General features: G+C 40.6%; 1 protein-coding gene across 3 annotated transcripts in view; it reads right to left on the minus strand.

The window, feature by feature from the left end:
* LOC113574661 (protein FAM126B) overlaps positions 1-3,241 on the minus strand; it is a 40,380-nt gene extending 37,139 nt beyond the window's left edge. Inside the window, exon 1 of one of the 3 annotated variants that reach the window (XM_027005741.2) lies at positions 3,160-3,241. The gene's annotated coding sequence lies outside the window, so the exon portion shown is untranslated. Of the gene's footprint in view, positions 1-2,858 lie in introns of all 3 variants that reach the window. The other 2 variants (XM_027005742.2, XM_027005739.2) reach the window with 2 other exon arrangements.
* Positions 3,242-23,867: the final 20,626 nt, after the last annotated feature.

Genomic DNA, 23,867 nt, shown 5'->3' on the forward strand with positions numbered 1-23,867 from the left:
AACCATGCAGAACCCAGAAAAATGTTGGCAAACACGTAACTTAACGCATGTGTTGTTTAGGACAAACTTCAAAAATCTACTGCCATAGGATTCAGAATTCCATTTTCATGGATGATGTCACTTCTGCACGATGGAACTTGTCTTGACTGGAGAGCATTTTAAATTGACTGTTTCCAATTTCAAAACTGCATGGGACAGACTGTGTGATAAACACACTGTTCCACAGGCTAAACATAGAGGTCTACATCTACAAGTTACAGATGGTGCTGTAGGGATTTGCTGCAGGCCAGATTTTATGACCATAAATATGAATGTTGCTAAGAACAGACAGCACACCTGAAGATGGGAAGATGAAAGCACGGATGACGAGTCAAGCAGGACCCCACCTTTGATATCACTCCAGTGTCACCGGCACAAACGGCTTGCTCAAACACACAAAACTCAAAAAGCCTACAAAATACAAAATCTTCTTTACCTCTAAAATTAATGCCTGTACGAGAATCATCACACGGTTGAATGACGGTTCAAGAGGAGTGCACAGTAGTAGGCATTGAATCATCAGCCGAGGTCATTGTCTTTTGCTCATTACTGAAATTCTGATTCCAAACCAAGTTTTCTGACATTTAAATTAAAATTAAACAGACAACTTTTTAAATTACTACTGACCCTTCTTCCACAATCACACTACAGGACAATTTCTCATGAAATGCTCTGGATTATCTGAAAGGAGCATTAAATATTAAACCACTGTCTGCTTTTCAAGTGCCCTGTACTAATACAGAATGGAGAACAACTTGCCAATTCTCCTGATTTCTGCAGGAGTAGAGTTTCACTGTCTTCACCCACGTCATACCAAAGTCAAAATTCTCCTGGATCTCTCCCATCTCACATTGTAGGATAACTGTTCAGTGATCAACTGAAAAAAATCACTTTATTCAAAGCTGAGTCTGTCAGCTGTGGGTCATTTGCACTTGAGTATTTAAAACCAACCCAACCTACATACTTTATCTTTTGATTTAAATAAAAGGTGTTTCACATAAAAATGCATTTCCTTGTCTTATTATTTTATGCTTTTCATACCACAAAATACAACCAGAATGCAGGAATCAAAATCTCTGAAACAGAGTTACCTGGGAGGGGATATCCTATGTGCATTTGAAAAAAAAAACAAAAAAAAAAACAGCCCATTTCCGACGTCTCAAATTTGGTAAGTATACTAAGCTCCATTATACAAGAATGTGTATGATAAAATTATGTTGGTATTTCAGGGATGAGAACCATAAAGGCCTATTCCTAAATGCACAGCAATCTGATTTACAGCTAAAGAAACAAAATGGATATTTGGAATGGTTCACATAATTTAATCCTCAAGTCCACGTCAACATCTGGTCAATGTCTTGAGAAGCAGTACGTCCAAGAATGAGCTTTGTGTAATACATTTTAGAGGCTGCATTTGGGTATGAAAAGGTTTACTTCTTGTATTTAAAAAAAGAAATCAAAATCAATGTTTTGTCTGAATCAAACAAACAAATTTGACAGCAGCAAGAACAACATTTGGATGCCTCATTGCCTTCTTAAGGACTCCGGAAAGTATACACCCATCGGCGCTTGTGTCTGACATATCGTCAGTAGAAAGTTGTCCACAGCTACATATGGTGTGGAGACAATCCAATACGAACACCAGGATTACATAACAAGATACGGCGACATAAAATCGATTCTAAAGATTTAACACAGAGAGACCTAGACCTTGAATAGCAAGGATAATTACCTGCATTTTTATCTTGAATTACAGAATCAAAACGGCTAGTTAGGTTAGGTTACCTTTTCTAGACAAGAAAATGTCTCGGCAGAATGCATCTTAGCGTAAAAAAAAAAGATCGTTACAACTGCAACAGTTATGACTGTACCTTTGAAAACGTAGTCACCAATCTATGTATTTTAGGGATTGTATTTCATCCACCTATTTAGCTAGCTAGGTTAGTTATTAGGGGGGAACGCTAAATTAAGCTTACAATAAAAATACTACATTATATATATATATATATATATATATATATATATATATATATATATATATATATATATATATATAATCAATCAATTAGAAGAAAAGGGACGTCTATTGGTTAGCTCATAGCCTGATAAATTCAAAGCTAGTTAATTGCCTAGCTAGTTCTTTGAGTGGTTGTATCGTTATGTTAGCTAGGTTAGCTACTTGTTCCAAACTGAATAAAAGTGACACGTTGAGTTTGCTTTGCAATAGAACAACGCAAACAAGCTTAACTAGATACACGTTACCCATCCCTCGCTGCGCGTCACCTATCCATAGCGAGCTAGGTTAACTAGCTTTACATTCAGTTGTTCAGTGCGTTTCTGCATCAGGCATTAACGTTAGTACTTATTTTCTATTGATCACAACAGCCGAGGTCAGAACGCACTTCATTAAAAAAAACGTAACAACTACAGACAATTAAATAATATCGGTAACCAAATAAAGTTGTAATACGGATTCAATAAGAAATCACGAAAAACAGAATCGGTTTGCTTAGATCCGTAGCTAGCTAGAGTTAGCTAACCTAGGTTACATATGTGCCCCCGAGTATTCCTTCTGAAACATGTGCATTGGAGTGTTTTTTCCTGGAAAATAATCTTTAGATAGCTAACGCTAGTTAGCAAGACAGCTAGCGCCATTATAACTACTGGCTAGTCAAATATCCATAGCATGAACTGGAATGATTTGTTTCTATGGCCACATCAACATAATCGCTCCCGTGTGCAAAGTCGTCAGGAGTGGTTAGATAGCTAGCGATACCTTACAGTACAAATTTAAGATTAGTCAGAATGATCATACTTACCGATCAAATAGCAACGCCTGTCGATGTCAACTTCAATAGAAATCCCTGAATTGAAGCAGAGTTGGCTACTAGATGCCCCTGACCACCAAGTTAAACCCCAACCTCTTGCCAGCAATGCTTTGCTATGCAAATACTAGACTAGTCGATGAATGAAGATGTTTAACATTTCGGTCACTACTGCTAAAATCCAATTGCAATATATCAGAATCACCAGGCAACTGAAACAACATGGGATACACAGAAATCTGGAAACACCGGTATCAGACCTCTAAAACTTCTCATTTCTAAGACAAGCCGATACCTGACTCTTCAGGCTCCGACATAACGATCTATTCCCCAGCGTTCACTCCCGTCACCCCACCAACGGCAACCAACGCTCGCTGGCCATCACAGGTCATAGGTAGTTCAGTAAAAAAAAAAAGCACTGGTGAAGACAGCAGCGATAGCCTGTTTTACTTTCAAAATAAAAGTAAATTACCCTAGTCGCTGCTTGCAATAAAGGAAGTAAAAACCGAATCTATAAAACAGATCATGTGCATTTTATGTTTACTTGTTTGTTTGTTATTTGCTTTGGCTTTTGTTTTGTTTTTATTTAATTTTCAAAATTTCAAAATTATATTGACACCCCTACTGGACAGAAACCATATTGAAATAAACCCAATAATAACTAAATTAGAAGTATAGGAATATTTAAAATGTAATAGCTGAATAGATAACAGCTTGATAATAGATAAAAGCTTGAAAATATTGACATGACAAATAAGTAACAGTTTTCACCTTGTTAATACCAGGTGAACTGTCTCTTCATTAAACGTGCCATGACATGCAATAACCTGGAGAAAAACAGGTATTAAATTAAAAAAAAAATTTTTCATTGTTATCTAAGATATATTCTGCATTGTGAAAAATATTATGATCAACTACCATTTTGTCATATGTACTCTTCCTCCTGAGTGATTTGTTCAACTCAAATTTTTTGCTTGCACTTTTTATTCTTTTAGGTATTAAAGAACACAGCACCCAGCATAAACAAATGACAAGACCAGAGAGAGAGAGAGTGTCTCCAGGATAAAATAAATGCAGTGAAGTTGAAATTAAGTGATTCATTGGTGATTAATAAGTGATTAATTAAATGAAGTTGGTAGTATTAAGTGATAGTATTAAGTAGTATTAAGTTATTTTTTTCAGTTTGTGTTTGAAAAAGGAACAGAAGAATGGTCATGAATGCACTCGGTTTGTTTGTTCCAGAGTTTAGGGAGTAGAATCAGCAGCAGTCCAGTACCAGACGTTCTGAGTACATGTACAGGACATCCTGAGTGTATGTACAGGATTGTAAGTGTTGTACACAGAGGCTTGCATTTAATATAAGGAGAGATCTGTAAAACTAATAGAGATCAGGGATGATACATGAGATAAATATCTAATGTATAGCTCCCATCCTTTAACAATGTTGTTTTTTTTATTATTCTGTTTTTTAATCACAACCTGTAGTAGCTAATGGTGATCATTTGATCATTTGCCTAATCAAGCAAAAATAACTTTACATTCAGTGTCAGAATCAGTACACTGCTCTTGAATTTATTTATTCAGGGGAGAGCTTCAGGCATGTCATCTTTCTTGGGACTCTTTTGGAAAAGGTTTTATGTGTCAAAAATCTTAATCAATCTTTTGAAAAGAAAATAACTTGGAAGTTGTTCCAAATGCACAGGACGGAAAAAAAAATCAGTAGGTTTTTATCGCCCTCTATTGGAACTGCAATTAACTACATGCTTAAACGTGTTATGTCACTAAAACATGCTGTATACTCAGGTCCTTCAGAGCTTCATTGAGCCCTAATTGAATGCAGCCAATACAATTAATCAAGGCCTTCAGTAGCATCTGAGAACTAGACTAGATATGCTGACAGTAAGCTGTGCTGGACAATAGATGTCCCAGACCAGAGTTGGCCAATCTGTACTGTATACCATCACTCTGAAAAACTTTCCTCCAGCAGACTGGGATTCTACTACATCTAACACAACTGATTCAGATAATCAAGACCATACCCATCTAAATATTAGAGCTAGGTGTTTTGGAACTGAACTCAGCAGGATGGTAGAGCTTCAGGGCTGACATTGGAAGCTGAACCTTTAAGCTTATTCACCATCAATCGTATTGCTGCACATCATTTAATATTTTCCACATTTTGATGTGTTTCAAAATCATCTTAAAATGGCTTCAAGTTATTCTTCCATCAATCTGTACATAATACTCTACAATGAAAAAGCATTAAAGGGTTTATTTATTAAAAAACTGAATTATTCCATTAAGGTAAGCATTCAGATACTTCATTTAGTACTTTGTTAAAGCTCTTTGATAAGCAATAACAGACTTGTTTTCTTGGGAATGTTCCTACAAGCTTGGCACACCTTTCTGTTAGAAGATTCTCAGATTCTTCTTGGCAGAATTGTTTAAGCTCAGCCAGGTTACATGGGGAGTTTCAGTGCACAGCTACTTTCGAAATACTCTATTGGGTTCAGGTCCAGACTCTGGCTTGGCCACTCCATGACCCACAGAGTTTTCTCAAAGTCACGCCTGTGTTTTCTGTGTTTTCATTGGGCAGTGTTTTGTTAAAATGTAAACCTACCCCAACCTCAGATCTTTTCACCCAGGATGGCTCCATATTTTATTGTATATGTCCATCCCTCTGTCCTGACTAACCTTGCAGTTCTTGTTACAGAAGAACATCTCTACAGTATGTTGTGGCCACCACCATGTTTGACTGTAGTAATTGTATTAATGAGATGATGATCAGTGCCTGGTTTCCACCATATATGGAAATTGTGGCAAAAATGCTTTAGTCTGCATTTGTTCAGGCCAGAAGATCTTCATATCATCAACTGATGCTTATTCAGGTGCCTTGTGACAAACATCAAGTGGGATGGCATCCATCTGGCCAATCCACCATATAGGCCTGGTTGGTAGTGTTACACTGATGGTTGTTCTTCTATAAGGTTGTTCCTTCTATAAAAAGAACTCTGGTTCTCCTTTATCTATTTGGTGCTTTGTTACCAGTCTGAACAAAGACATTAATTCCCTATTACTTAGCTTGGTTGGCCAAATTTAGGAAGACTGTTGGTAGTTCCTTGCATTTTGAGCATGAGAAATCTACCATGATCTTGGGTACTTTCCATGCTGCAGAAATTTTCTTGTATCCTTCCCAGATCTGTGCCTTGACACAATCCTGTGTCGAAGATCTATGGACAGTTCTCTTGACCTTATGGCCTGGTTTTTACTCTGACATACACCATCAACTGTCACACCTTTTATAGTCTGCTGTGTACCATTCCTGAAAAGTCTAATCAGTTGCTGTTTTTAATAGGAAGTAGTTCCGATGGAAAGTACTTCTCTTCTGGAGCAGGACTACTGGAGGCCACCAGTGTATACTCTTTGTTTGGCTCTACAGATAACAGACCATTTCTTTAGTGTGTGCTCCTTATTCTTCTATTCTTCCATCTTCATTCTTTTGTTATTCATCTTAAGCTTCACATGAACATAAGTAAACGCAGTATATGTGAATAATGATCAATTAAAATTTTATCAATGTCTTGAAAATAAGAATGTGTGTGGACTCTAGAGTTTTTTGTTGTTGTTGTTGCTGCTCTGGTGTGCTATGGTTCTTTGTGTGAAAATATTTAAGCCCATTTTCCTACACCGTTTGAGCCCACCCGCATCAAAGTGTAATGTGAAATGTGAAATTCGTCTTACATCCAGAAGATGTCAGACTAACCTTACTAAAGTCAAGCCGAAAAATAAAATCCCACATATCTTTCTAATGGTACGATCCATAGTAAGCAGGTCTTCTGAAGACCAAAAGACGGTCAGGTGAGTTATGGCTTATTTTTTGTTCAATTATTTACCTATCTTTATATTTTAGAGTTATATTAGTTTGGCCATACATGCAAATATGACAAATGCAAAAGTGTTATGAAATAGGTGCAGTTTTGCAGACTGTATTTCATTATCAACTAGAAAAATTAAAGGTCGTAATGAGAAAAGGTAAATCTTTCAGGACTAGTTTAATTATACAAAGACATTCATCGTACATTCAAATCACTTTAAAACAAAGTCAATCAACAAATGTATATAGTCTAATGTATATTGGCTAGGAAAACAAGCCATCAGATAATGAATAGCAAGTTCTCCTCACAGTGGAATCCAAAACAACAGTGGGAATATGAAATTTATGAATGTACATGATTTACTGATGTTCTTTAATGTTTTTAACATTAATTTCTATAATGCATGGAATTCTAAATGTATATTATTCATGACAGTGGGTTCACAGATGGCTTAGTATTTTATTGTGAATGATTGTAAATATGCTTGTCTGTTGGATGAAGATATAAGTGTGTGGACACATAAATGAAGTCTTCATGCCTGCTTGTGTGAGTGAATGAGTGTGTGTGTATGTGTTTATGCACATGTAATTGTGTGTGTGACTCAGCCTTAAGCAGCTCTCACCATGCTGGCCCCTGTGCCAGTGCTCACCTAATTCTGTCACACAGATTTCTGACCATGTCAGTTTTCCTCTGCTTTTAACTGACATGCGGATAATGTGCAACCCAGTGCATCTTCCAGCCCTCTCACAACACTCGCCATCTCTCTATCCTTCCATTGCTATCTTTCCATCCTTCCCTTACTATCCCTTATTCATGCCCTCACTATTTCTCAATTCTTTCCTTTGGTCTCTTGCCATCCTTTGCCCAATGTCTGATCTTCCCTCGCTTTCCTTCATATCTCCTCATTGCTTGCTTATCCACCCTGGCCACATGTTTTAAGGATGTACTGTCAGACTGTTGAATTTGTTTTCTGTTGTGATTTTTTTATAGTCCTTAAAAAGGTTTATTCCTTTTTGTCCATATTGAACATTTATAGCAAATGCTGAGAAAAAAAATTGATATATTTAAATATTCTATTTTTCATCACAAATTGGTTATTTTTTCATAATAATTGGTTCTTTAAATCTTGATCTTAACATGTCTGATTTCCACATTATCAAGACAGCTGCAAAACATTTCTTTAGTTCTTGTAGCGCTTTAGAAGGAGACAAAGTTATTCTGGCTTTAGGAAGTGATTGGTTTAAGCTTGCATAAATGCACAGTCAACAACAACAGAGTTGTACACAGTCTGGTTGAGACTGAGATATTTTAAACATGGGCTTGCCAAACTCTCAATCTGCCAGCTGTCTTGTGGGGGTACTGAGAGCAAGTCAGCATTTAATAGCCATATATGAGCCTAAGCTGAATACACTGTTTCTCTTTTTTATTTTCTGTCTGACTTCTCAGCACTGCCAGCACATGCATTTGAGTTGCCCCCCCCCCCCCAATCTTTCATTTTCCACATATTGATTTTCTTTTATACTTCTTTTGTATTTTTATGTGTTTGTTTCCTGATTAACTTGCACTCCCACACCTGTGATGGGACAACAGGACACCTCCAGTTTCTTCACAATCTTCATATGCTTTCTTGGTGTTTGTTACGCTGTATACTGTATGTATATATTGTCAATTGCCTAACTTCATGCTTCTTGACCTTAACATTAATGTTTTTAATTATAAAGTGTTCTCAGTTAACCTACTTTAAATAATTACATTGACAAAATTAATTTAGAAATAAATTGAGGGTACTTTACGAACATTACTGACTAAAAAATAAAGGCTTCCAACAAGGACTGAAAAAAGTAGAATGAGTAAATTGTCACACCTCAGCTGATACCCAGCCAACCCTCTCAACCCATATGCACCCACCACAATACACATCCACTTCACTGGTCCCAGTCAACAGGTTATTACCTTCTCACCTCACCTGCGCCTTGTTCCCTTCACCCAGTTTAACTCCCCACAGGTGCCTGTGTCCAGTGCTTTGCATTGGTGGTTTCTAACCTGCTGTTCTGGATGTTGCAGCCCTGTGTGCAGTAGCGGTTTTGCTCTGAGCTGCTTTGTTTTCTTTGTGTGTATTCTTAATAAACTACAAGTTAATAAACTTGTGCCTTGCTCCTGACTAAGATGTCACAAAAAGCTTGCCTTTGGATATAGTGAAGTTGGAACAGATCCAGGACTCTCTCCAAAAATACTTTTGCTCATTGTTGCTGCAAGCTATTTTAGCTATAACAATAATAGTCATAGTAAATCAAACATGACAGGAAAAATGTATATCGTTTTACAGTTCCAGTGTTCCAGTGTTAAATGTCCTAATATTAGCAGATTAAACCAGAGATAGATTTTGGTTTACTCCAGTGTCTAAATTAACATATGTCATATTGCTATAACATAATGCTATTCTGATAGAAGGAAGCTCTAAAAAAGTTCACATGGTGATTGGTCTATGTGATTAGGTTACCTGTAAAAGTTCAAATGGTGATTGGTCTATGTGATTAGGTTACCTGTAAAAGTTGACGTGGTGATTGGTCTATGTGATTAGGTTACCTGTAAAAGTTGACGTGGTGATTGGTCTATGTGATTAGGTTACCTGTAAAAGTTGACGTGGTGATTGGTCTATGTGATTAGGTTACCTGTAAAAGTTGACGTGGTGATTGGTCTATGTAATTAGGTTACCTGTAAAAGTTGACATGGTGATTGGTCTATGTGATTAGGTTACCTGTAAAGGCAGAGTAAAAAAATGTGGTCGCAGACCTCTAAGAAAACCCACACAGCGGGTCAGTAGAAATCACCATACTGACACTTCTTTCTCTCTCTCTCTCTCTCTCTCTCTCTCTAGTCTGGTTGCAGGGCTAAAGAAGCCAGCTTCTGCAACACTGTTTTGCCCAGTAGTGAGCAATCCATCTTAGTGCACGGATACCAGTAACATACACAGCTTTCACCTCAAAACACACACTATTTAAAAAGTATCCAATCATGAATTTGGCTATGCCAGTAGGCAATGTGCATAGTTTACCGAGGCTCTGTTTTTTTTATTTATTCAAATGTATTTGTTTTAGTCCTGCAGATCTAAGACCTCCAGCACCCGCCTGCCCCCTGACTGGGCACACAGACAGATCACCCTCAGCAGGAGAAGTCTCTGACCCCTTAAAGGGAAACAGAGGGTAAAACAGAAGTTAAAGTAGTTAGCAAGGGCTATAAAGATTCTCTCTCTCTCTCTCTCTCTCTCTCTCTCTCTCTCTCTCTCTCTCTCAATAATGAGTTTGATTAATACTTGACCTTTTGAAACTTTTCACTCCTTAAGTAGTCCATACCTGAGCATGTGTGTGTGTGTGCGTGTGAGTTTAGCTGTATTATTTTAGTCTACAGGTCCACACCTCATTTGAAGTGCTTTATAATGGGCATAAATTTGTCAAATTAAATATAACTGACTCAGGATTGTGCTCCAAAGTACTGTGTTCTCCATGGGATGTTGTGTGTGTGTGTGGGGGGGGTGGGTTGGGGGTCGGTGTTGTATGTACTTCAGTGCAGATTGTTCAGAGGTCTGACTCTGAACACAAGGATTGTTCCCCTGTAGACTGCTTGGCTAAACTCTCTCCTGGGTTGGGTATAATTCTCTCTCACAGCTATTAAAAAGGCCGTCTTCTTGTCCTTGCAAGCTTCACCTGGCTGTCAAAACTGGCACAAAATCATTTAGCAGCGGTTCAGAGCTCCCCCTCATCACATGACCCAGGATTGACGCTCCACTCTCAGCACTCACTCTCACCACACATGCTTACCCCCGTATTGATCCTATGTAGAGTTCCTCCCTAAAGAAAAAGAAGGGCACTACAGGGTCTCTCTCTCTCTCTCTCTCTCTCTCTCTCTCTCTCTCTCTCTCTCTCTCTCTCTCTCTCTCTTTCTCTGTCTCTGTGTCCCTCTGTTTTTCTTTTCTTCCATTCCTGTCTTTCTCAGTTTTTATTGTTTTGTGTTTCTAATATATTTTGGTTCCTTATTAAGAAATTGACAAATGCTTTTCAATATTAAACCCAAATTTTTAACCTTGATTTATTACTTTAAAGGATTTTTATTGTGCATTCAATGAAAATATCACTGGGTAATAATTTCTATTTGTTTTGATCCTTTTTTAATTCAATATGGACATGTAGCAGTTATAGAGACATTTTGCACATTATTATTTTTATTATTATTATTATTATATTGTTGTTGTTATTATTATTATTATTATATACATTTATATATTTGTCATATTTAAGGATGCTTTACAATCACTCACATGAACTTATCAGAAAACTAAGTAAGCTGGGGCTCTATTTATGTGGATGAGGATGTTTGTGTGTGTGTGTGTGTGTGTGTGTGTGTGTCTATGAGAGGCCCTTCAGGTATCAGTGGCCCAAACTTACCTCTCACAAACTACCATACCTGTTACACACACTGTCATACTCTTGGGCATTCTTAATAGTGAATGTGAAAGAGTTTGATAGTGAATGTGAGAGTTTGATGATCATATTTTCTGATTGGCCTAGACAGTGGTCATTTAAATCAGTTTCTGATTTGCTTATAGTCAAATCAACCCCTTAAAAGTGGAAATCCCTGTAGACACATTAAATGGAACCAAGAGCTCAGACCATCATACAGGTATACATTCAAACTTGGATATCATATTGGATATCTACGTGAAAACATTATACATTTAGTATAATGAAAAGAGGTAGGTGATAAAGTGCTGTCCACCTGGGAGAAGAAGAAAAACTTCATACTTTGCTGATGCGTTGTTTTCATACTGCGCATGAGAAAGCGCATCCATTTTCAAGTATCCTTTAACATTCATAAAATGTAAAATAGACAGATAAATATGGATAATTCTGGTAAAAAATAAAAATGAATCAAACTCTCTCACATTCACTATCAGGAATGCCTAAGAATATGACTGTGTGTGTGAGAGGGTGTGATAGTGAGCATGGAAGAGTATGATGATGTGTGTAAGATGTTTGATCATATGTGACAGAGAGTATGATGTTGAGTGTAAGAGGTTTGATAATGTGTGTGAGAGAGTGTGATGATGTGTAAGAGGTTTGATAGTGTGTGTGAGAGTGTGATGGTGTGTGTAAGATGTTTGATACTGTGTGTGAGAGAGTATGGTGAATGTAAGAGATTTGATAGTGAGCATGTGAGAGTATGATGGTGTGTGTAAGAGATTTCATATTGTGTGCGAGAGGTAATGTATAGTTGGTCTATTCAGTGCATCCAGAGTTAGTCCATCCATCCCAAAGAAAAAGAGGAGAAGCTCTCATCTCATTTTGCAATAAATAAATACACTTTTATATTGCCTTGGAGCACACAGGTGTGCTCTTTTATTTCAAAATTCATTTTGTACCTGCACTTCTCAGTGGGCTAAATAAGATGTGTCTGTTTATGGGAATATGTGAGTGTGCGTGTGTGTGTGTGTGTGTGTGTCTGTGGTCTTGCAAACACAAACTGCAGCCATGTGAATGTCAGTCTGGTCTTTGTTGTTTAATTTATTTCCTGTTCAAAGCCAGAGGAGGCGGCCCAGCTAAGGGTGCCAATCATTGATGTGACTATAGTTAGTCCATCCCCTACAGAGCACGGTCTGAAGAGAAGCCCTCATCTCTTTCTCTTTCTCTCTCTCTCGCTCCCTTCTTGAACTACGCTTTACAGGTGTGTTAAAGGTCCATTTACTATAGTGCTATATGTATGGGTGTGTATGAGAGTAGGGTGCTATTACTGTAAGTGAGTGCAAAACACACACACACACACACACACACAAAACCACACAGGCACATGCATGCAAACAGTGCCACATGCAGGCACTGACACACATAGCCACAAATAGGTCTAATAATTTTATTACTGACAGATATTTTGTTATTTATAATCTTTTTAATATATCTCCAATTATCACTTTAACCTTTTAGGTTCTGTTAAATCATGGGTCACATCTACTTCTGTATATCCATCTCTTTTCAAAAGTGACCATGAATTAATTGATCATTTGATTAACAATTTAGTGTAGCAGTTTAGAAGAGCAAATTAGTGTCACATGTAGTAGACCATCCCAGGAGGGTTTAGTAGATTTCCCTGGAGCTCTGTGTGTGAGCTGCGTGAGGTTTTTGCACACACAGTCGTTCATGCTTTACTAGTAATGATTGGATGATTGTGTCTGCATTGTGTGTTAGCAAAGTTGTTGGCAGCTATCTGATTTTCAGATCAAATTTAGAGGCATCACTCTAAATTTCCCTAGGATAAGATTTTACCATGTAAATGTGATCACATTCCAAATCTTACTTTTGGTGGCTAAAGGAAACATTTGAGAAAAAGGTGTGGTGCTTGAGAGATTAAACATTATGATGATTATATATATATTACATACTGTATATCTTTTAAGAACCATTTGCTTTCAAGTGCCTCCAAAATATTACAAATTTTTCATGTCTCATATAATTCATTTATAGTTGTGGATAAGGAGTTGTGGATCAGGAAAGGGATGTCTTGTAGGTTTGAAGTGTGTGATCCCTCAAAACTGTTGAAAAACTTCAGCCTGACTCTTTTCATCAGCCTAGCTGATGTATACCTAAGCCTGCCTCTCTCTCTCTCTCTCTCTCTCTCTCTCTCTCTCTCTCTCTCTCCCTGTCTCCCTGTTGGCTTTGTAGTGTGGATGAAGTCATAATCCTCAAACACACTCAAATTCCTGCAGAAAGACTCTTGATCCTGAAACCACTCATTTCCTTCAAACAGGCCGTCTGGCCCAGGAGCGCCATGCTGTTGCCAGGCACAAAGAGTGTTTATGATTGAAACCTGCTACAAGTGGGTCACCTGCCCTTCCTGTCTGCCAAAGCCTGGCTGGATCTGTGGAAAGGTGGACGCTCTCATTAAAGGTAGACCAGACAGGGGTGGGGTGTCAATCATGGATGGGGCTCTCTCTCTTTCTCACTCTCCTGCTTCCACTCACGCTCTGCCTTTGTCTGCCTATTACTTTCTTCCTCCTTCGCTCCCTCCCTCCCTCCCTCCCTCTTCCTCTCTCTTTTTTTGTAAGTCGGGGGCTGTTATCATTTTCAAAGCCGTAGCAGGGACCCTGTTTGTTCTAAGCTTTGGTCTCACCCACGCGCAGAGCGTTTCACACTCCTACAGCTTAATCTGAGAGAGAAAGAGAGAGAGAGAGAGAGAGAGAGAGAGAGAGAGAGAGAGAGAGAGAGAGAGAGAGAGAGAGAGAGCGAGCGAGCGAGCGAGCATGTTTGTCTTTGGATTGTTTGTCATCTTCTATTTGAGCGGAGGGTTGACTATTAACACTAAACACCTAGACTGGGAGTGGATATTGCCACTCAACTCCCTGGATCTCTTCAATATTGAGAGTACTATATTTAGAATATTATTTGACTGTAACAAACTTTATTAATGTGATAGTTGTGTGTGGGTTCTTTTTTCCTCAGTATTTCTTATTTCTCCCTAGGCTTATCACAATTTATGAGCTTATTAAGAAATAAATGCAAGATGGAAGAAAAAAGCATTTCAGAATAGACTTTCCCACCTACCAATAAGAGAATTAATGCTTCTGAACAGTATACATCCTGAAATATATCGTTATCATTTAGTTGTAGTTTTTCCATCTTTTATTGTCAGGTGGTTGCATGGACCTGCCTATATGGAAACACACACACACACACATAGATGAAGCTGAGGATGTGTGGGTGGACCCTGCGTGTTGTGGTGGTGCAGCAGCATGGTGTGGTGTTACTGGGTCGACGAAACTATGAGGCGAATCTGTGGACTGTGGCTGCCGGCATGAGCATCCTGTCCTGCTGGTTCTGCCCTGCAGGTTCTGCCCTGGGGGTGCTGCCCTGCTGGTTCTGCCCTGCAGGTTCTACCCTGCAGGTTTTGCCCTGTGGATTCTGCCCTGCAGATTCTGCCTTGCTGGTTCTGCCCTGCTGTTTCTGCCCTGTTGGTTCTGTCTTGCAGGTTCCGTCCTGCGGGGTGTGACCTACAGGTTCTGTGAGACCCGTTAGTGGAAGCGACGGCCTCATTTGTCCACTCTCTATGCCTACTGGCAGGGATGCAGGCCCCTCTCGGAAGGGCGACCCTGTCAGGTGAGACAGGACCGTTGGTGGAAATAGACTGGGAATGTTGTGCTGTGGGCGCACATTCCTCTGTCTTTCTCCTCAAATTTCAAATTTTAAGTTGGCCACATTGGTTGGGTCTACAAGGCAAGGTGGCTAAGGAAATGGTAAGGTTCTTCTCTCATGGCTTCAGTTTTAAGAGCTATTGTTTGTAGTGGACCCTTGCCACTCTTGCTATACACCTTATTTATTTTCTCATTTACTGATTCCTTTTCTAATCTAATCATTTCCTTTCACTTTTAAAATTTGTTTCCTTCATCCACACCCTCCCAAAGAGTTTTCTGTGATCTAGCCTTTAAACGATCCTTGCGATTTCTCCTGTTGGTTCCTTGATGGAAACTGACACTCAACAAAAGACAAACAAATCATTACGAAGACCCCCACTGATTAACATATTATTCTAATTCATCATATTGCAGACAGCTGTTGACAAGACTCAGCAGTGCTCTTTCTTAAATGAAACGCACCAAACAGGGCAAAAACAAACAGCTTGCTCTCTGTTCGCTGGTACATCAGCCCCGGATGTCAGTGCGGAGTGTTAGGTGCGAAGCCATCAAAAGCTGGTGTTGACACACCATGCCAGTCACAGCACCCCAGAGAAAGCACAGGAAGCACGTTGGATGGGGCAGGCTTCTATTAACAGTGTGGTGTTCAGTGATTGGCGTTTTCATGCCAGCTCGACTGACCTGTGCTGATACATTTGTGAAAAGGACTCGTATAAGAACTCACTGGAGGCTGTGGGTCTACTTTGCTGCACTGGTGAGTTTCTAATGGCACACTTTCCACAGAGACCATGTGTTTGTGTGCTCAAGGAAAACTGACAGAGGTGAACCACAGAAAAAAGATAGAAGGGAAGAGAAAGAAAGAGAGAGAGAGAGAGAGAGAGAGAAGTGGAGAGCACGGGGGGGTCGAGGAGCGTTCATAAGCCCAGCTCCTTCAGTGGAGTACTGGGAAAAGCAGAGAGCCGTGTTCCACTCTAATGGGAGGATCAAACCCCAGGGTCTCTGCTGACACCCCCCCCCCCCATGTCACGCCAGAGGGTTGGGCTCAGAGACCTGCTCCCTCAGGCTCACTGTTTCATGTTCGCAGATTAGATTGAACCAGGGTCTGTGGTGAAGGATGGAGGCATCCGCCTGGGTGATCCCACGGTGGGGAGCACAGGGCCGAGCGGCCCAGGCGGCTCCTGGGAGACATCCTGTTTCCTTGGCTTCAAACGGTGGAGAAGGGATATAGTTGGAGATGGACTGTGCATTGTGACATGCAAGTTTTTGCTATCAGATGAAACAATGGAACAAAAGTGTTAAAACAAGGCTCATTGGCTCAACGTTTGACTTAAGGATGGAATTTCAATTAATTGATGATCTGTCAATCAATTATTTCCATATGAATGTTCATGAGATAACTTCATGAAAACACTCATTTTCATTAAGAAGCTCTTAAGCAGTGGGGAGTATTATGGACATTGCCTCTTCCTCCAGTGGCATGTTTTGTGCAAAAATTAGCTTGTCATTTATTCTGCATTAATTTAAAAGAAAGAAAAAACTTCCCCTTGTATTTCTTATGACTTTCGTCTACCTCAGGACATTACTTGTCTAATTGCACAGATTTCTGCATAGTTGGCATGTACAGTTATCTACCCTGGACAGCAGGCACTAAAGACACTAAATAGATCACCCAGCCTATTCACTGAGCCTGGTACACATACAGACACTAGAACAGGAACATTCAGGAAAGGGGTTTTTGTGTAAGTCCTGGAAACGTGCTTTGCCCTTTAAGAATCTGCAATATTTCCTTCTTTTCATTAGAGGATAAAGTATAGTGACACAAAATGAACATTCACTGTAAATCAGTTTAGGGGTTTTTTATGAATGCTTTATAGTGTTTCATTTGTAAAAAATAAATGACAAAGGTGGCGACATATTTTTTGATGGATAGGATGCAAATTATAGTAACTTTTCATCCTAGTTAGCAAACTCTCTCTGTCTTTTCCTTCCCCCACCCTTGAAGTATGGTCATACTGCCACTTTTCCAATGCTCTATAAAAGCTCTTCAACTGATCGGCGACTCTGTAAAGAGCCATCCTCCCCTGAGCACTCCTCATGCGTCCCGGGATTTTGTTTCCATTCTCTCCCTGATAGCAGGTGTTTATTAGGACGTGCTGACAGCACTGCTGTGCAGGGAGACTGTGAATTTGATCTCTTCCTCTCTCCTTCATGACAGCGTTGGGAGGAGGGAAGAGGGTGAACGGCAAAGTGTGAAAACTTTCAGCGCCGCTTCTTCTGCCCAGCTCTGGATCTGATCTGTCACCAGATTTTTGCAGCTCCCTTTCATGGTTGATGTCTGGATCTGGGTAGGCAAAACTGATCCCAGTTCTGAATAATATAGTGCCTACAAGGCTGCTCAGCAGCACCCATTATCCCTGTGTCTGTGAGCCTGCAACTGTCAGATCCAATAGAGTAGCGTGCTGTGGAGAAGGAACACTCTTTCATTGACTGCATCAATTCCAGCCACTATAATGTGACACTGTGGCACTGATAGGGGAGATACATTGATTTCCCTTCAGCGACAGCTGAGAGCGTTTTTTAATGGCCCTTATTCAGAGTGGGTGAAGAGGCTAGGGTGTGATGTGCTAAAACAACTGTCCCACTAACTTCATGGGCTCTAGGAGCAAAGAGAGAGGCGGGTTTTTGGATTATATTAGGCATTTTATGTCAGTTAAACAGGTTACTGCAGAGATTAGGATAAGATTCCAATGCAATGAGCTGCAATGATCTGTAGCCATCACCTGGTTATTGCAGCTATGGAATGGGGTAAGGAATTAAAAAAAAAAATGTTAGGCAGTGTACTCTTACATGCCCTGTGTGCAAGAGGAAAATTAAAAAAAGATTTAAATTACTTGAAATAGTGTGTGAGGTGAACTTACAGGCCCACTGGCTCAGCACTGGTAAAAACTTTAGCACAGAATGTCTTTTTTGAGCTCAGCAGTGTCCTGCTTCTAGGCGGAACAGCCCACCACCGGGCCCGATAGCAGGTTAGTGGCTCAGTGAAATGAGAGGGAGAGAAGCGAACTGTGCAGATCACAGTCTAAAAATGGCAGTGCAAACACTGGGGCTGCAAGACCTCTTGCTGAATTACAGAACCATCATTACACATGACACGGACAACGCATGACCGAGTTCCCCTGCTGTCAGCGAGAAAACAGCGAAGTGTGGTTATAGTGGGCTAAGAAGATAAAATACACAGCAGAACTGGACAAACACAGCGCTCTGGCTTACATGTTATGCTACATGAAGTGTTAGCCTGCCTGGACAAAGCCTACTATCCAAACTCTTGGCATTTTTTCAGATAATATTAATTTCAGACACTATTCACAGAAACAGATGGCTTAGCAAGTGAGAAATTGCCTTTTGGACTACTGGTTATGTTATATTCGCTTCTTCTACTTGTTCATTTCCAAGTTATTTCACCACAGGCCCATATCAGTGTCTCCTCTGGAATGGTTTATAAAATGACAGATCCAGGTCTGAGGCAGAAGCGCCTCCAGCTCCTGCCTGGGGGGGGACTGGAGCTCGGAGCACCAGCCGTCATCTTTCTACCAAAGGCGAGCCATGTATGGAAGCATGCACAGCAGTCAAACGGCCATAAAAGTGAATGACTCGGCAGGAGCACCTGCTTTAACGTGTAGCATAGAAGCAGATGTGAGTGAGAAAGAGAGAGAGAAAGAGAGTAGGCAGATGTGTGTATGTGTGTGTGTCTGAAAGAGAGAGAGAGAGAGAGAGAGAGAGAGAGAGAGAGAGAGAGAGAGAGTGCTGACTAATAGGCACTTGATGAGATGCCAGCTCGTTTTTCAAATCATGTCATCTGTAAGGGCTGAAATAAAAGTAATGGCCGCCGCTAGGCCAGATCCCTCACCGCCATTACGGCTCTGGCTTCTCAGCATTTATTTGTGTTGACTGGTGCGCTCGGCAGCATGACAGAATCATAGGCCAGTGATCCAGCATTGCTACGGTGCCCCAGCTTTGACAGATCTGCTCTCTTCTCCTCTCTCACCTCCTCACACTGGTGCCCCAGCCTGCCGCTGCTAATGCTGCGTCATATCAAATGCAACCATCTGCCACAGTAACGGTTCTGGTACCTCGTGGACGTGACCCAGTCTGTCCTTTGTAATCGGCTAACAGACGGAAGCTCGGAAATAAGAGGGTTTCTTCTGTTTCATGTACTAAAATTAGTGTCAGTCAAAGCTAAGTGGTTGTTTTCCAGTGGGAAGGTGAGGCGAGGGAATGGGAGGAAAGAGACAGTTTACTGCCAGTTTTATCCAGTGATATTCAGGCCTGCTTAGGAAGACAATTCATTAGCAGAAATGACTTGCTGCATTATGAAGCATCACCCTGCCATATTATGAAGTATCACATCTATGTGTACCAAGTATACTACTCAATATCTAAAATTAAATGACACAGAACTGTTTGTTTTTGGCTTTGTCTTTAAAAATATAAATAACCTGCAGCACACTGTCACAGCTATTTTAACACCAGCATAGACTGATCATTGGCTGATCATTGGCTGATCATTGGCTGATCATGGGATAGTCTTTTGAAATAGGGGAATTTGGACTATGTGAAAGTATCGCATTTTCTATTATGGTTTCACGCTGTTTATTTCAATAGGATCCATTACAGAAAACCCCATGAACTCAGGACTCAAATATGACTATTGCGTTTTGTTGTACGGTGCAATATATTCTTAATGTCACATGGCATCGTTCGTAGGTAGAGTGAAGGCAGCAGTATAATGTACTGCCTGGAGGCAATGTGGAGTGAGGAAGGGGGAGGATGGAAGAGAGAACCACCACAGATCTGCAGATGTGCCACTGGTTTCCAATAGAGTACAAGTGATTTTCCATTTATGCTCTATTTCATGTTCAGTATATTTTTATATCTTTTGAGTTGTTGTTTTTTTCTTTCAGACTATTCCACCGAGATTCTGTAAAGAATGTCTTATTTTATCTGAGTGCAAAAAGAGACATTTTTTCTTTTCATAAACAAGTTGAAGCACATAATCTTTCTTTGCTTTCAGTAGACTTTTCATTTAACCTGCTGTTTCAAGGTCAACGAAACATATTGCCTGTATTTCAGCTGAGAAGGACATTTTAATCGCATGAATAAGGCAGGGGACTGACTGCCAAAAAGCTCAATTGTTTTCATGCTTTGCCACTTGCATTAAGATGCAGAATTACTCTAGGTGTGACTGTATGTGAGAGAGTGTATGTGTGTGTGTGTGTGTGTGTGTGTGTGTGTGTGTGTGTGTGTGTGTGTGTGTGTGTGTGTGTGTGTGTGTGTGGTTTGACAGCATGGTACTTCTCCTGGTGATGGCACACTTGTGAGTATGTGTGTGTGTGTATTTGTGTGTGTAAACATGCATTTGTGTGTACATATGTTTGTGAGTGTGAGTGTGTTCGTGTGCACAAGTATGTTTGCAGGACTGTATAACAACATTGTGATGAAATGAGAAACCACACATTTCCTTATTAGGAGCCAAAGTGAAAGACCTTGTGCAGACCCCCTGGCAGACAGGGCCCCCAAGATTAAGACATATATTGGATCTATGATAGAGGGCAGAAAGTTCATTTTCAAAATAAAACAGAATATTATTCATATTCCTTTTAAAATTCAGATTGCCAGCTGACCTGTGACTCAAGAGCAGTGTATTACATTCACAATGAGCTGCCCTGTTCTCCAGCAGACTCGTTCTCTACCTTTCTCTCCTTCCCTCTCTTTCTCTCTCCCTCTCTCTCTTTCTCCCTGTCTCTCTCACAGGAAATGTATTCTACCTCTTTCAGCAGAAATGATCTCTCTCTCTTTGATTACTTATATTACTTATAGGTTAGATGTTAAATCTAAAATCAAATGGCGCCCCCTAAAAGAGTGAAAGATAGACATATAGACAATAGACATATGAAGTTGCTGAGAAAAAAGAGACTGTCAAAATAATTTTAAAAAGAACATTTTTTGACAACGACAATTTCAGACATTAAGACAAACCATTCATTCAGATACATGCAAATCCACCTCCCCTTTTCAGTCAGGTGGGCTGCGGTATATAACATCTGGGAGACCACTTCCTTGTTCCCTCCGCCACACACAGGTGGGGTGATTTTCATATATATTAAAATGGCCACCTACTGTGGCATATGGGGTAGGGAGAGATGGAAACTCCTCTGGTCCTGAGCCTACTGTCAGAACTTGTGTTTCTCTACAGTACTGACTCTCCCCTGGGTTCTGTGACCCCTACAATATCCCCACCGGTAATCTCATCCACACCGTGACTTTAAACATCCACTGATCCGCACTTTCAGGAGAAAAGACATAGAACGATTGCCATGCTCATACACGGCACAAGATCTCATATATACATATGCCAATGATGGTGAGTTGGAGAGAAACAAAGCACAAAACATAACTCATTGGGACCTTCCCACTCTCTCCATATATCTGTCTCTTTCCCACACGCACATGGACACAAACCAGAAGCGCACAAGTTTGACACTGCTAGCTAAATCCCTTCCCCTTTCCCCTCATCATCATCTCCCTGGGAAACAGCCCCCGCCCTTAATTGCTCCTTGCCCCTCCAACATGTTTGTAATGGAAAAAAAGCGGCACATAATTCTTAGTTTGCTGGCTGGCAGTGCCCAATTTTCCAAAAGTGGAGTGGTGTGATAAGCGTCAGGCGGAATGCTGAGGCCATGAATCACGTCCTGCCAGGGTTGGGCTGGGGGATAATTGAGTCCAACATCTCCAACACTTTCACCATAATTAATGATAATCTGTAGCAGTGGAATCTCAGATTCCAGTTCACAGAGCTGTTTAATTAGGCCTCCGTAATGAAGGCTGTGCAGCTACACAGAACAATATGGCCGCCGCCGCACAGTGATGATTAATGGCTTGTGCTGGTGAACACACAACAGTGCAGCATGGTTAACTCCACCCGATGCCCCTGCCTCTCTCTCTCGTTCACTAGTTCTCTCTCTCTCTCTCTCTTTCTCTCTCTCTCTCGCTTTCTCTCTGTGTCTCTTCTCACTGTCATTTAAGCAATGTACAGAAATACACAGAAGCTGTTTTTTTCATTAACTTCTTATGCTGATTTTTCTAAGGAACTTCAGATTGCCACTGTTGCTTTCTTTGATACAATCAGCCTGTTTAAGTTAAGACACTGGTTTTTTTTTTGTTGGTTTTTTTTTAAACAGATGTGTCAAAAATATCCATTAAATCTGTGCTAGATGAATAATCATCAAGAGATGAGTTCTTTGCTGGTTTTGGTCAATGTGTGAGAATGCCACTGCGCTCTTATTTATTTCTTGTTTTCATGTTGCATAACTGGTTGGACATAATGGGCTGAGACTTGGGTATAGATCAAATGCTGCATACCATTCCATTCAGATGCTGTGCATTGGCACACTTGATGAGATCATAATTACTACAATTACGTGGCTGAGAGTGTGATCAGACTTGTTCCTGACACAAAGAGAGATACCATCAGACAGGGACACCATTGTCATTGGTTTATTTCAGGGACATATGCTACATGTTGATGTTTTGACATTTGTTTCATCAAATTAAATTAGGCACTCATTCTATGCGCATCATAATATATCAATATTGTCTTAATTCAGAATGCTGTACCATTCAGTAGTCCTTTACCACATGTACATCATATATATTTCACACCAATTTCTCTCTCTTTTACACAGACACACACACACACACTATATCTATACGTGTGTGTGTGTGTGTGTGTGTGTGTGTAGTGTGTGTAGTGTGTGTGTGTGTGTGTGTGTGTGACCCAAGGGCTTGGCTTTAAATGCACAGAAAATGCACTGTGGGCGTCTAGCTTTTCAATGGCCATTGACTCATGAAATCACGTCTTATTCATAACCGAGGTTTTACAATAAACTCTAACTCACGTCTGGAATAAAATTATGCTCCTGCCCGATATCGTTGGCTCAAGTCATAAAAGTTCACAGAGAGTGAAGGAAGTGTGTTAGTTAAAGTGAGTCCTGCATTACTGAGTGCAACACGCTCCGCCTGCTTCTCGTGCCTTGCAGGCATACGCACTGGCCGTGTTCGCGACACCACAGCGTGCTCCCGCCTTCCACGGGACGTCTGTTTCCCGGCGCTGGTGATCGGCACCGACTGCTCCTTGGCCACGCCACCGCCGCGTCCTCGAGCTCTACGCTGTTCGCCCCTTCAGTGTGGGAATGATGGATTCGGGCCTGCGTTAAAAGCAAATAAGCTACTGTGTTGTAGTAAATGGGTTTCTGTTCACAGCAAAGCAGATGACGCATTGCGCGGCGTGGAAGGCGAGACTATATTAAAGGTTTGTCATGCTTATGTTCAGGCCATGTTGGAGTCAGCATGTGATTACAGAGAATGCGTCGCGCAAGGCCCAAACTCACTGTTAGGGTAACAGATGACAAATGTACCTGCATCAGGAACAAAACTTGCATGTTATCAAGAAAAATCCCTTCTCCCCCCCAGACATACATTGCAAAAGACGATCGCTCATTGTGTTGTAGAATGTGTAAGTTAAGAAATGCTGTGACTTTTGCCGCTTTGACAGGCTGAAATTTCCCCTCTGATGCGAGCCGAAAATGGGAAGTACAGTGGAGCAGAGCGGGGTCTATGCAAACACGGCTGCGTCGCCCCAAACCCCCATAAATCTATGACAAAACTCGCACCAAACGAGGCCAAATGAAGAGAGAGCATTCATGTGAAAGAAAAGCCCGTCGCAGCGCCCTCAGCCAGCAGAAATCTTGTTTAGTTCCTTAATTCTCTTCTTTCTGACCTGAATCTGGCTCGCGCTCCACATGAAAGAAATTACAGCGGCCCCTCCGTCAGCGCGGCCGCCATCCTCCTGCTCTGTAGCATTTGTCATTGCCAAAACAGGGGAGTTTAATTAAG

Source organism: Electrophorus electricus, chromosome 2 (assembly GCF_013358815.1).
Source record: "Electrophorus electricus isolate fEleEle1 chromosome 2, fEleEle1.pri, whole genome shotgun sequence".
NCBI lineage: Eukaryota > Metazoa > Chordata > Actinopteri > Gymnotiformes > Gymnotidae > Electrophorus > Electrophorus electricus.